Here is a 14654-nt window from a genome sequence, read left to right on the forward strand (position 1 = left end):
GGCTAATTTTTTTTTTTTTTTTTTTGGTGACAAAGTCTCACTCTGTTGCCAGGCTGGAGTGCAGTGGAATGATCTTGGCTCACTGCAACCTCCGCCTCCCGGGTTCAAGCGATTCTCCTGCCTCAGCCTCCCGAGTAGCTGGGATTACAGACGCGTACCACCGTGCCTGGCTAATTTTTGTATTTCTAGTAGAGACGGGGTTTCGCCATGTTGGGCAGGCCGGTCTTGAACTCCTGATCTCAGGTCATCCACCCATCTCAGCCTTCCAAAGTGCTGGGATTACAGGCATGAACCACCGCGCCTGGCAAGATCAAAGTTCTTTTTCTGAAACAACTCATAAATACATGAAGTAGAGCTATACTATCTTGTTTGGTTTTTCTGTGGAACTTTTTTTAAGTGTATGCTTTTAAGTTATTATGGTAAGTAATCCTATTTCTAGGTTTTTTATTTCAAGGAAAGTTCAGAATAACTTTACCGGTCCAGGGAGCAAGATAGAAGAAACTGAGATATGATTCCCAGTGCTCTTTACTTTGCCACTTCTATAAAATAGCATCATACAACTTGCCACTTCCAGATAGAATTGCTGGCAGAGGGCAAGGTTTGTACCACCTCCACTCACTGGTAATGTCTATCATTTGTTTCTCTTGTTTCAATCTGCCAGGGTTCCAGATATACTAGTGAACAGGCTATCCTACACCTGGTTGTAATTGGTAAACTCTTACACTGTGAGCCAATCTTTTTGTCCTTTTTCCCTTTCCTTGAGGCCCCAAGAGTTTTGTTGGTTGGTTGGTGGGGGAAGTGTGAAGCTAATTTAAATATTGGTTGAGTATTTGTTATTATTAACTTAAATTCCAACCAGTCCTAGCCCAAAAATCTGATTTACAGTAGAAGAAACTGACCCTTTTCACATAACTTATTTTGCTATGTCTCCAAATACTTCCTGTATACTGGGGGCCTTTTAAAAAATGCATACTGAGGCCGGGCGCGGTGGCTCACGCTTGTAATCCCAGTACTTTGGGAGGCCGAGGCGGGCGGATCACGAGGTCAGGAGATCGAGACCACGGTGAAACCCCGTCTCTACTAAAAGTACAAAAAATATTAGCCGGGCGTGGTGGCAGGCGCCTGTAGTCCCAGCTACTAGGAGAGGCTGAGGCAGGAGAATGGTGTGAACCCGGGAGGCGGAGCTTGCAGCGAGCCGAGATCGCGCCACTGCACTCCAGCCTGGGTGAGAGAGCGAGACTCCGTCTCAAAAAAAAAAAAAAAAAAAATGCATACTGAGACTTGTGGTTAGAAGATGAATTTAAGCACCCTGTGGTAGGCAAGATAACACCCCCCGCCCGACCGCCCCAATCCCGGGAACCAGTGAATATATTAGCTTACATGGCAAGGGGGACTTATATATGATATGAGAAACATTCAGCCTTCCATTGCTGGCTTTGAAGGTGGAGGAAGTGGGCAATGAGCCAAGGAAGTCAAGTGACCTCTAGAAGCTGCAAAAGGCATGGAAGTAGATTCTCCCCCAGAGCCTGTAAAAGAAAACAGCCCTGCCAACACCTTGATTTTTTTTTTTTTTTTTTTTTTTTGAGACAGAGTTTTGCTCTTGTTGCCCTGGCTGGAGTGCAATGGTGCGCTCTTGGCTCACCACAACCTCCACCTCCCGGGTTCAAGTGATTCTCCCGCCTCAGTCTCCCGAGTGGCTGGGATTACAGGCATGTGCCACCAAACTTGGCTAATCTTGTATTTTTAGTAGAGATGGGGTTTCTCCATGTTGGTCAGGCTGGTCTCGAACTCCCAATCTCAGGTGATCCGTCCACCTCAGCCTCCCAAAGTGCTGGGATTACAGGCGTGAGCTACCACATGTGGCACCAAGAGGTTGCCCAGCCAACATCTTGATTTTTAACCAGTGAGCCCTATGTCAGACTTTTACCCTACGGAACTTTAGGATCAAAAATTTGTACTGTTTCAAGCCACTAAATTTGTGGGAATTTGTTACAACAGCACTTGGATACTAATACAAACTCTTCTTAGGGTTCTGCGAGCAGTTATTTACAGTATAGAGATCAGGTGGGCTGTTAAATTATTTTCATATGGGAGAAAAGCCCACAGTTGGATCTGTAAACCTCCTTACTGGGAATTATCTCAGCCCTAAGAAGTTCCTTCTTAATCACTCCCACTAAAATAAGGGATCTGGTAAGAACGCCAATCAATCAGCATCCTTTCTGTAGTATTTACCACAACGGAATGAGATCAGGCTGAAAGTATTCACATTAGGGCACTTAAAATGTACCAAAGATCTGGCTATGGTGCTTACCCTGTGTTTCCTCCCACCAGTCTGTTGAACAGGAAGTTCAACATCACCAGATTCTCTGACAAAAACACCAGAGGAATTACAGAGAACGTTTTTTCCCAGATGCGATCTATTGTTTTATCACCAAGCAATCACATACCACATTGTTTAAATATATTGCCCCATATGTAACGCAGTGTTTCTGACTGAGCACCTTGGATCAACTGGGAAGAGTTAAACACAGGAATGCTTAGGTCCAACATTGGAACAATTAAGACAGGATTTCTGGGAGTGGGACCTAAGCAAGGATATTTTTCTGAAGCTCCCTAGATGGCTCTGATGCAAAGTGAAGATTGAGAACTACTGGTGTGATGATTATGTATGCCAGAAACCATGACTTTAAAATAAGTTCTCATAAAGAAATAGGTGTACATAATAGGGATAATATTACAAAAAACCAACGTACAAATAGACTTGTTCTTGCACAGTTAAGAGAGATCCTTGGAACAATCCTCCATTAAGAAACTACGACACTACCATAAAATAATTTTTCATCCTTATAGAAAGCAGGTAAGATTGACTAATAGACCACAACTACTGCCTACGTTCTCAAAATTCATGTGCGTTTCCAAAATTAGCTACATAACTACAGTGAGAAAAAAAAATGTGAGTAAATGTCTTGTGAAAAATTCCACTTGGTTTGGAAAAATTTTTGCCTGCTTTTCCACATTTTCTAAGAAGAATCTAAAGATCTTGGCCAACAGTGTCCCAGGTAAGAGAAAATCGTGCTTGGGTATTTCCATAGTTCTACAAACTCTACCTTGATAAAAGTAATGAAAGAGGTCCTAAGAAGCTTGACTGCACTGTGATCACCACCATGGGCACTATACCAGCTCTGAAGCCCAGAACTGTCTTTGAGAATATTCAATTCTGCCCTAGAAGAAATAGAACAAAACTCACGTGTTCCCAGCCTGCAAAACAGTCGGTGGAGCACGTATATGTAAAATAGAAAAGGCTGGCAAGACCAGGTCATATTTAATATTCATGAGGCACAAACTACACAACACGCACTTAATATTCATTAATCAGTATATATTCATAACATACTAAATATACAGGAGATATTAAACGTTCACGGGTCTTAATTCTGCCACCCAGTGGTGACACTCAAAAGTGATCTCGCCAAAGAAATGCAAAACCTGTACCTGCTCACCAGGCTATTAGCATGCTACTGCTGTGGCCACCATTCTTCCACTGCATCGCCCTGCCCCTGCATCGGAATATAGCACCTTGAACACGGGATCAGCTTTACTAAATTCTGTGACCCACGCTGGGAGCTCAATAAATGTTTGCTAAATGGAAATGAACCCAATTCAGACCGTGTAGAAACCCCAGATTGTATCTTTTCTCCAAACATTCAATTTCCAAGCAGTATTTTTGAAAATGCGTGATGGCTAAATTCGAGTTACCCTTTTTGTATGTATGTTAGGCACACAACCGGCGATTACATACAAGGCGAGGTGACACCACTGCACTCCCGGCCCGCACGTCACCTATAAGCACAGGGGGACTTTGGTGCTGGTTTATTTTCGAAGGCTGGCACTTCTCTTCGATCTAAATTTTAGGAACCTGTGCTCGTCGACGGCTGCCAATACTTTTTATTTTCAAGGCTGACGCTCGCCAGAGTTTCACAAGCTGCTCCCGGACGCTGTGGTCTCTCGCTGGAGTGGATCCGAACTCCGCGTGACGCTGGGAACGGCCAGCGCCTGTTGCGTCACGAAAACACCTCCCACAAGGTGGCCGCCTCGCGCGAGGTCAGCGGCAGGGCAAACAGGGATGCGTGAGTGACTGACGTGAGCTAATCGCTAATGACAGGCTTCACAGCCCCGCCGGCCCTCTGAGCCAGGCACCTCGCCCCGCTCCTCCTCCTCGAGACCCAGTCCCGGCCCGCCCACCGTTCCCACGCCGCCCAATAGGCGCCGACGCGGCTCAGAGAGTGGCCGGAGGAGGAGGTGTTTGGACGGCCGGACGCTGAACGGCCGTTCACGTCAACGTAGTGACGTCACGCGTCGACGCCGGGGACGTACCTGTCGGGCTCCTGACTCCTGCAGCTTCTCTTCCCCTTCCGTGGGTCAGGGCCGGTCCGGTCCGGAACCTGCAGCCCCTTTCCCAGTGTTCTAGTTCGCCCGCGACCCGGAATAATGAGCAAGGAGGGTGTGGTGGGTTGAAAGCCATCCTACTTTACTCCCGAGTTAGAGCATGGATTCAGTTTTAGTCTTAAGGGGGAAATGAGGTTGGAGATTTTTATTTTTAATTTTGGGCAGAAGCAGGTTGACTCTAGGGATCACCAGAGCGAGAGGATTTAACTTCATGTTGCTCCCGTGTTTGAAGGAGGACAATAAAAGTCCCACCGGGCAAAATTTCCGTAACCTCTGCAGTAGAAAACGTCAGGTATCTTTTAAATCGCGATAGTTTTCGTTGTGTCAGGCTTTCTTCAGTGGAGCTCCCAGGGTAGCCAGGTTCTAGGTTTGAAACAGATGCAGAATCCAAAGGCAGCGCAAAAAACAGCCACCGATTTTGCTATGTCTCTGAGCTGCGAGGTGAGTTGCATTGTATGAGCGAAGTGTCGTCAGCTCTCCTGTTCACAGATTTTGGGTCAACTGTGAGGCCACAGCCCTCATCTTGATTTCTCTTATAATGTACCTACATAATGTTGAAAGGTACATCATGAATTGGGATGCAAACCCATCCTGATTAGGTGTATACCCTCAGACATTCTTTAAAATTTCACACATTTGCTTCAGGAACCGTCGAAGGACCTCTGAATAAAATGGAAGTGGGTTCCAGGAGAAGATTAACTTTAAACTTAGAGGAGTGGGTTTTACTTTCGCTAAATTTTCCCCAATTTAAAAATAATATTCAGTTTTTCTATCTTTAGATACATGTGTATGTAAAATATTTTTTGTGTATATATATTTGTGGTTTGATCTTAAACTTGACTAGAAACTGCCTTAGAATCTCAGAAATTAACTTTGCATGTGGTATGCTTTGTTTGGCATTTTAAAACTGCGGAGCACATAGAAGATAATTACATATGCATTGTGCATATTAGAAACTGAGATTTCTGTTTCCTTTAGAAAGAAATTCCTGTTCATGGAATTGAATCAACAGCGACCATAACTTTTACATAGATATATAATTCAAAAGTTCAGTTCTACAAACGTAAACTTTTGGAGCTATGCAGTTCAGTTACTGCAGCATCATTGTGGCTTGTATAATTGTTGAATCTTTCCAGGAATGCTTTTACTTTCATCTTTAAAGAGTTAATTTAGAAGATTTTTTTTTATGAGGTCGGTATGGAAATAACTACGTCCCTTTGTGAGTCACTACAAAATAATATTTGTTCAGTTCGAGAGTACATATGGGAGTTAAAGTGCTTGTGTATATATTGTTGACTTTCATCTTAAAAGGTGCTGCTGCTACCCAGTGTCTTGTTCTATAATACGGCTTTAAAAACCATGTGTGTGACCTACAGATATTTTCTCAACTTGAATATGGTTAATACAGACAGCCACTGTTGGCAGAATTCATCACAGATTGCATACCCTTCCCACCCCTTACTCCCCTCAGCACCTCGAAAACTTTGCTGCTTTGCTTGAATGATGAGTCAAATTATTTTAAGAAGTCAATATGAATGTGTAGTACCTACATTTTTACTTGGAAATTGTGCTTTAGCATGTGTTATCAATCATACATAGCTCATTAAGAATGTAAATATTTAAACTACTTTTGGATAGATGTGGTTCAGGGGAACAGATTTGTTGGCGTTGTGGGTTTGTGTTAGTAAATTGGCTATTTTCCAGGTCATGTTAGTGGTAGCCTGTCCATTTCCTGTTGTGACATGTTGGTCATAATTTTCAGACGGCTCAGGAAGCCAGATTTGATCTCTGTGGTGGGTCCTATATCAAAGCAGTATCCTGTGGGGTTTGGCCACTATCACTGCTTTGTAGAACTTCCAACTTAGTTTGGTAGTCAAACTTGTCAGCAGGGATCTAAAATGTATAATATTTTATAATAAGTGTTAATATTTATTGAATGCATTCTATGTTTTCAGGCTCTTTTCCAAGTAATTTTTGCGAATTATCTCAATTTTCACACCAGCCCCACGAAGTAGGTACTTTCACTAATCCCGTTTTACAATCGTAGAAACTGAGGCACAGAAAATTTTACTAACTTGCCCTACAGTAACTGTCAGAACTGAGACTGAAGCCTGGGAATGTGATTTCAGAGCTCCTGCTCTCTGCTGCACCACACTGTGGTTTAGAATAGTCAAAATGCTAGAGAAAAACAAGGAGAGACATGGCTTGTAGGTTCAATTATAAAAGCAATATAAAATTACAGAGTCTGGGAAATAGTGTTTTTAAAAGGAATACTCATAATCTTACTACTCTAATAAACATTTTAATTTTTAAATATGCACATTCACATCTGTACATAAACATTGTAGCTGTGATTCATTTTGGTTCTTAAAGATAAATCTTCAGTGAAGTTTAAAATGGAGATTGAACCCCACTGCCTCACTTTCATTGTTGAAATCCAGATAGATTTGATCTGCAACTTTGACTGGAACCAAGTTAAATAAATATATTTCTTGCTATTCCTTGTGAGAAATAATTGAACAGTTTGTCTCTTTTAAAATCATGAAGACTATTTAGTTTTCAAAGTTTCTGTCTTCCACAGCAACTTTTTATTGGTTTATTGTTTTATCTTTCTTCCTTGTTATAATCTGAGCATTATATTTGTATGTGTGTTTATTCCGTTGTCCTCTTGAAATCCTCTAGCATTTATACCTGCTCCCTGAGGAATTTGGGTTTTTTTTTTTGTTTTTATTTATTTTTAATTGACAAATCATCATTGTATATATTTATGGCGTTCAATGTGATGTTTTGATAAATGTATATATTGTAGAAAGGTTAAATCAAGCAAATTAACATATCCATCATATCACCTACTTGCTATTTGTTTGTGGTGAGAACGTTTAAAATTAACTTTTAGCAATTTTGAGGTATATAGTACATTAATTATAGTCGCCATGCTGTGCAATAGATCTCTAAAACTTATTCCTCTAACTGAAACTTTGTATTCTTTGACTAACCTCTCTTCTTTCCTTCCCGCCCCCCAGCCTTTGTAGACCAAAGTTTGCCTCCCTGAGTTTGACTTTTTTTTTTAGATTTTACACATATGTGAGATCGTGCAGTATTTGTTTTTTGTGTCTTATTTATTTCACTTAGCATAATGTCCTCCAGGTTAATCCATGTTTTTGAAAATGACATAATTTTCTTCCTTTTAAAGGCTGTATAGTATTCCATTCTGTATATATACATTTTCTTTATCCATTCATCCCTTGATGGACACTTAGGTTGTTTCTATATCTTGACTATTGTGAATAGTAGCGTTTAATTTTTGAATGACACTAAAAGATTTTGTAAGTCTAAGACATTTTCTTCAGAGAGCTATTTCCTTCAGCAAATTATTCATTTATTGCTTTTTTGAGGAAAAATAAGGCATAACAATTTGGACATGCAGGTAACTGAATGAACGGTAAGGATAAACTATCAAGTAATATTATTTTGAGAGAAATTAGTTTTATTATTGTCATATCTTGTATGTGTTGACAATCTGTATTAAAATCCTTCTCTTTTAATAACCCTATGGGTCTAATTAAACACTTTCAGCCTTTTCTCCATCTAATCTTGCTCTTTTGCCCTTCTTTTTAACAAATAAGTCTTACTGTGTTATGTGTCTTTTATTGTGATACTTCATATGGTTCATGGAAGTAGGTGGGTTTAACAATTTGCTCAAATGCATCTCTACATAGAACACAATGTTTGCATTTTTTAATTGTTTATATTTCCAAAATGAAATAATACTCATAATTTTACCTACTTTTCTGATAGAAATCAGCAACCCTAATGTATCATAGATCCTTTTAGATATCTTTAATCTACCTTAAATGCAGAAGATGAATCACTGTATTGGAAGAAAGAAAAGTAATCCTATAAAATCAGTTTAAAATTAGATCAGTATAGCAAGGATTAGATATGTTGATTTTACTTTGGGTACTTTGAGAACTTGATTTAAATTGAACCTTGCCCAGTGCTAATGTAATCAGTAGACCACACTAATTCCTATGGTATAGTAGTGACTTCTGTTTTGAGATAGAGTCTTGTTCTGTTACCCCCGCTGGAGTTTAGTGGTGCAATCTCTGCTCACTGCAACCTCTGCCTCCCGGGTTCAAGCTATTCTTCTGCCTCAGCCTCCTGAGTAGCTGGGATTACAGGCGCCTGCCACCACGCCCAGCTAATTTTTGTACTTTTATTAGAGTTGGGGTTTCCCCATGTTGGCCAGGCTGGTCTTGAACTCCTGACCTAGGTGATCTGCCACTTCGGCCTCCCAAAGTGCTGGAATTACAGGCGTGAGCCACCGTGCCTGGCCTCTTTTCACATTTCAATCTGTGACTAGTACTTAGCACAGTTTTTACAATATTTATATGAAAATGCTCCTTACATACAAATGGCTAGCTCAGATTTTCACCTCTCTGCCATCATTGCTCTTGAGACTTTTGTTCCATCTCTCTAGTTGCTGACATTCTTCTTTCACCCAGTTTATATCTACTTTTCTTTTTAGCTTAACAGTTACAGAGTTGACTGACACACCTTTGGGAATTAGATGTGGTCCTCAACTGTACCCAGTCAGTCTCCTTTATGGGAGAGACAAAACTGTTGGGAACCATGAAAAATTAGTGTGCATATCTCAGGCTGTGGATCCTTTCGCCACCCATTTCCATGGTTTTCCTATCTTTGCTCCCCTCCCCAAATTCTGGTGGCATATTGCTTAGTGTTTGCAGTTTTGGGGCTCAGGTCAGTGTAATGGAGGTAACCTTCTTTATAATCTGACCTGGAATAGAAACTAAAGCATAAATGTATAATCCTAAAGTTGGAAAGAACACGCTGGTCTTGAGTTCTGTGAGTTGCAGGAGACTGAAATTTGTTTCTGCCAACTGTTTTCAGTTAATCAAGTTGGAACCTTAGTGGATATCTTAGATTCTTCTTTACCATTCCTTGTATCTTATTAATTACCAGGTCCTCTTAAATATTTCTTCAAACTCTCTCTGCTTCTCAATATTGGTGTGTCTTAGTGAGCAGGATAAAATCACAGCTGAAGTATTTTTTTATTCTCTCACTCAACACAACAACAATTCACAAAGAAGAGTTCTGTGACCAGATGCTTGGGAGTTTCTCCCCCCACAGCAACTAACCAGTCATTTCTGCAGCAGATACCAACTGGGTGCCCCCCATTCTGGTACTGTGTACCTGGAGACAGTGTCAGACACCACAGGTTGAGGACAGTTCCCAAAAGACTTCCCCCACTTCCAATGCTAATCACAAGCCCCAGGTTATTTTGATTTTGCCTGTGCTTCTGATAACACTGGCTATAAATCAGGGATCCCATGACCCCCCCACTCCTTACGTCCTTGGGTTCAGTTAATGTGCTAGAGCAGCTTACAGAACTCAGAGAAACACTTAGCGGTTTATTATAAAGGATATTCAAAGGATACAGATGAACAGATGCACAGATGCACAGGGGGAGATAGGGGAAAGAGCATGGAGCTTCCATGCCTTCCCTTGGTGCGCCACCTTCCAGGAGCCTCCAATGTTCAGCTATCGGGAAGCTCTCTGAATCCACTCCTTTTGGGTTTTTATGGAGGCTTCATTACATAGGCACAGTCAACAACTGTGTAGAACTGTGACTGGACAAAAAGGGTATGACCTAACAGCACTAATAGACCCAGTGGGGAAACCCAGTAAGGCCTGCCTGTCCAAATTCTTCTGCCTGTCTGCAGCATTCCTTCTTCCAGGGTTGGGACAAGCTCCCTTCTAAAGTGAAGGTCTTATGACCCACAGTCAGACAGGCTGTGGAAGATTAGAGTTCTGCCTTGGGTTGGTGGAAAGGAGGGCAGGAAAAGGTCAGCAAGAGAAGAGATTCTGTTTTCCGAGGTTTAATGTGCCCCAACATTATAACAAAAGACTGTAGTAAGGCCAGGCACAGTGGCTTACCTCTGTAATCCCATCACTTTGGGAGGCTGAGGTGGGTGCATCACTTGAGGCCAGAAGTTCGAGACCAGCCTGGCCAACATAGTGAAATCCCATCTCTACTTACATAAAATTAAATTTAATATTAAAAAAGAATGTAATAAGAGTTGTGAGACTTATAAATCAGGAACCATGGATGAAAACCAATGTATATCATATCACTCTTAGTTCAGTTATGCCCTATCTTACGTTTAGAATTGTTCAGATGTCTTGTCTCGTCTCCAGCTCCTCTATCTGTAGTCCTTCAGTCTCTTACCCTTCTTATCTGTCTTTCACACTGCTGCTAGTGTTGGCTTGCTAAAATTCATGTCTGATCATGTGGTTTCTCTAGTTCTTCATGGTTTCCCCTGTGTATAGATGAGTATGTAAGTTTCTTAGCGTGACACATGAGCCCCTCCCTTTCGTGATCTGGCCTATGTCCACCTCTGTAACTACTCTTTGGTCCTTTACCTCTTACATAAGCTACCCAAGCAGGTTTTACTATGATGCTTTTGTGCGGTTGCACATACTTTTTGTGTGTGTGCCTGTATTGACTTTTTACCTCATAGCCCAATTAATCGAACCTAATTCTTCAATATTCTGCTAAAACATTCCCTCTATTAAGTGCTCACAGACTCTTTGCCAGCCAGCTTGCTTACTTTTCTCAGGTTTATCAAATACATTGTATATACCTCTCCTTTGATGTGTATCATACCATACTGTCATTACTTGTTTATGTCAGTCACCTTCACTGCCTTAGGAACAGGAACCATATCTTACTCATTACCCTAGCACCTGACTTTGTGCCTGGTACATGCTAAGTGTGCAGTAAATGATTATCAAATAAATGAATAAATGACTCTGAAAACTAGCTTTGGATACTAGATAAATGGTGATCCTGTAAACTGAGATAGGAAAAGTAGGACGACAAGCACTTTTGGGGCAAATATTTATTTAGTTTAGGTCTTGTTGAATTTTAGCTCTTTTACAACATCAAGGAAGACATGTACCTTTATTTCTTATACACTTGTTATTTATTCATACAATATAATTAACCCAACAAGATTTTTTTTAGATATGGACAAGATTATTCTAAAATTTACATGAAAAGGCAATGAAAAAGAAGAATAAGGTGTGAAAAATCAATCTACCCAATTTCAAGACTTACTATGTAGTTACAGTAATCAGACTGTGTGGTATGGGCATAGATATAGACACAGATCAGTGGAACAGAACAGTGAACTCTGAAATAGATCCACATAAATATGCCTAGTTTTTGTCAAAAGCACAATACAATTCAACAGAGGTAGATAACTTTTTCAACAGTTGGTACTGGAGCAATTAGACATCATTACACTGTCCCACCCCCCCCCACCCCCCCCGCCAATAAAGGAACCTCAACCTATGTCTCATACCCTATACATACACAAATTAAAATGGATCCCAGACTGAAATATAAAAATATTAAACTATAAAACTTTAGGGAAAAATAGAAGAAAATTTTGGGGAGGTAGAGTTAGGCGTATGTTTCTTTGACTTGCCATCAAAAGAATACTCCTTAAAGGAAAAATTGATAAGTTAAACTTCATCAAAATTAAATATTTTTGCTTTGTTACAGACCCTGTTAAAAAGATGAAAAGATAAACTACAGAGGGGAGAAAATTTTGCAGATAACACAACTGAGAAATAACTAGTATCAGTAATATATAAAGAACTCTTAAAACTCAACAGTATGAAAGCAGTCCAGTTAGAAAATGGACAAAAGACATAGTCATTTCACTGAAGATGATTACACATATAGCAAATGAGCACATAAAAAATGTTCAACATCATTACCCATTAGGGAGATGCAAATTAAAGCAACAAGATACTTCTGTACATCTATCAGAATAGCTAAAACAAGAAATAGTGACAACACCAACTCTGGCAATGATGTCAAGAAACTGGATCACTCATACGTTGTTGGTAGAAATGTACAATGGTACAGCCACTCTCAGTTTGGCGGTTTCTTTAAAAACCAAATACGTGACTGCTGTATGACCCAACTATAGTACTCTTTGACATTTAGCCCAAAGAAATGAAGGCTATTCATTTTACAAAAACCTGTACATGCACGTTTGTAGTAGCTTTATTCATAGTCACCAAAACGTAGAAACAAGCCAGATGTTCTTCAGTGGGTGAATGGTTAAACAAACTGTGGCATATCTGTTATCATAGATTACTGTGATAAAAAGGAAGGAACTATTGGCACCTGTAACACCCTGGATGAATCTCTGGATAATTGTCCTGAGAACAAAGAGTTAATCCCCATGTTATATCATTTATATAACATTCTTGAACTGGCAAAATTATTGAAGTAGAAAACAGACTATGGGTTGCTAGGGGTTAAGGAGGGATGGCTATAAAACGGCAACATGAGAGATACCTGTGGTGATGGAATATTCTGTATCTTGACAGTGTCAATGTTGGTATCTTGATTGTGATATTGTACTATAGTTTTGCGAGATGTTCCCATTAATGGAAACTGGGTAAAGGATATACAGGATTTTTTTCTATATTATTTATTGTAACTACATGTGGAACCACAATTATCTCAAAATAAAAATTTAATTAAAAAAAATTGAACACCTACTGTGACACGTTTTTTTTTTTTTGAGGTGGATCTTGCTCAGTTGCCCAGGCTGGAGTGCAGTGAGTAGTGTGATCACAGCTCACTGCAACCTCTGCTTCCTGGGCTCAAGTGATTCTTCTGCCTCGGCCTCCTGAGTAGCTGGTACAGGCACGCACCACCACGCCCAGCTAATTTTTGTATTTTTAGTAGAGACGGGGTTTCACCATGTTGGCCATGCTGGTCTTGAACTCCTGACCTCAGGTGATCTGCCCTCCTGGGCCTCTCAAAGTGCCGAGATTACAGCTATGAGCCACTGTGCCTGGTCTAATGTGACATATTTTGCTAACCATTGAGTATGCAGTGTTGAGCAAAAATTGAATGTCAAGACCTCATGACACGTTCTACAATGGCAGACAGATTAAATAATCACAGAAATAAATTTAATATTCAACTGTGGTAAGTGCTGTAAAAGAGAGCTATAAGAACTAATAATGAGAAAATTTGATCCAGATAGTAAATGGGTCAGGGAAGCTTTCCTTACTAACTGCATGACTTTGGGCGAGTTAATCACATGCTTTGTGCCTCAATTCTTCGTTTTTAGTGGGGACAATAATAGCACCTATAGTTTAAGGTTGTCATATATTTAATACAAATATTAAATGAACGAATTTGTAAAGGGCTTAAGATATTGCCTAGCATATGGTAAGTTCTGGTTAAGAGTTCGTTAAATAAAGGGATACTTGATATAAGACCTGAAAAATGAGTAGGAGAGTTAATTCTTTTTTATTTTGATAATTTCAACTTTTATTTTAGATGTATAGGTTTATTACATGGGTATATAGCATGATGCTGAGATTTGGGGTACAGTTGTACCCATTACCCAGGAAGTGGGTATAGTACACAACAGTTTTGCAGCCCTTGCTTCCTTCCCTACATTTCCTGCTCTAGTAGTCCTCAGTGACTGTTGTTGCCATCTGTATGTCTGTGAGTACCCGATGTTTAGCTCCCACTTAAAATGAGAACATGCAGTATTTGGTTTTCTGTTACTGTGTTAATTCACTTAGGATAATGGTCTCCAGCGGCATCCCCGTTGCTGCAAAGGCCTTGATTTTATTCTTTTTATGGCTGTGTAGTGTTCCGTGGTGTATATATATCAATTTTCTTTTCTTTCTCTTTTTTTTTTTGAGACAGAGTCTTGTTCTGTCACCCAGGCTAGAGTGCAGTGGCACGATCTCGGCTCACTGCAAACTCTGCCTTCCGGATTCAAGCAATTCTCCTGCCTCAGCCTCCCGAGTAGCTGGAATTACAGGCGCCTGCCATCACGCCCGGCTAATTTTTGTATTTTTTTAGTACAGACAGGGTTTCACCATGTTGGCCAGGTTGGTCTTGAACTCCTGACCTCAGGCGATCCGCCCGCCTTGGCCTCCCAAAGTGCTGGGATTAAAGGTGTGAGCCTGTACCATATTTTCTTTATCCAGTCCACTGTTGATGAGCACCTAGGTTGGTTCTATGTTTTTGCTATTATGAGTAGTGCTGTGATGAACATAGAAGCACATGTGTCTTTTATGTAGAACAATTTATTTTCTTTTGGGTGTATACCCGGTAAAATCTCCAAACTGCTTCC

At 40.4% G+C, this 14654-nt stretch overlaps 1 protein-coding gene across 3 annotated transcripts in view; it reads left to right on the forward strand.

The window, feature by feature from the left end:
- Positions 1 to 4346: 4346 nt before the first annotated feature.
- CLCN3 (chloride voltage-gated channel 3) overlaps positions 4347 to 14654 on the forward strand; it is a 101826-nt gene continuing 91518 nt past the window's right edge. For 2 of the 3 annotated variants that reach the window (XM_003257961.4, XM_003257958.4), the window contains exon 1: positions 4347 to 4887. The gene's annotated coding sequence lies outside the window, so the exon portion shown is untranslated. The remainder of the gene's footprint in view (positions 4888 to 14654) is intronic. The other variant, XM_030816322.1, reaches the window with a different exon arrangement.

This window comes from Nomascus leucogenys, chromosome 7b, assembly GCF_006542625.1.
Source record: "Nomascus leucogenys isolate Asia chromosome 7b, Asia_NLE_v1, whole genome shotgun sequence".
Taxonomy (NCBI): domain Eukaryota; kingdom Metazoa; phylum Chordata; class Mammalia; order Primates; family Hylobatidae; genus Nomascus; species Nomascus leucogenys.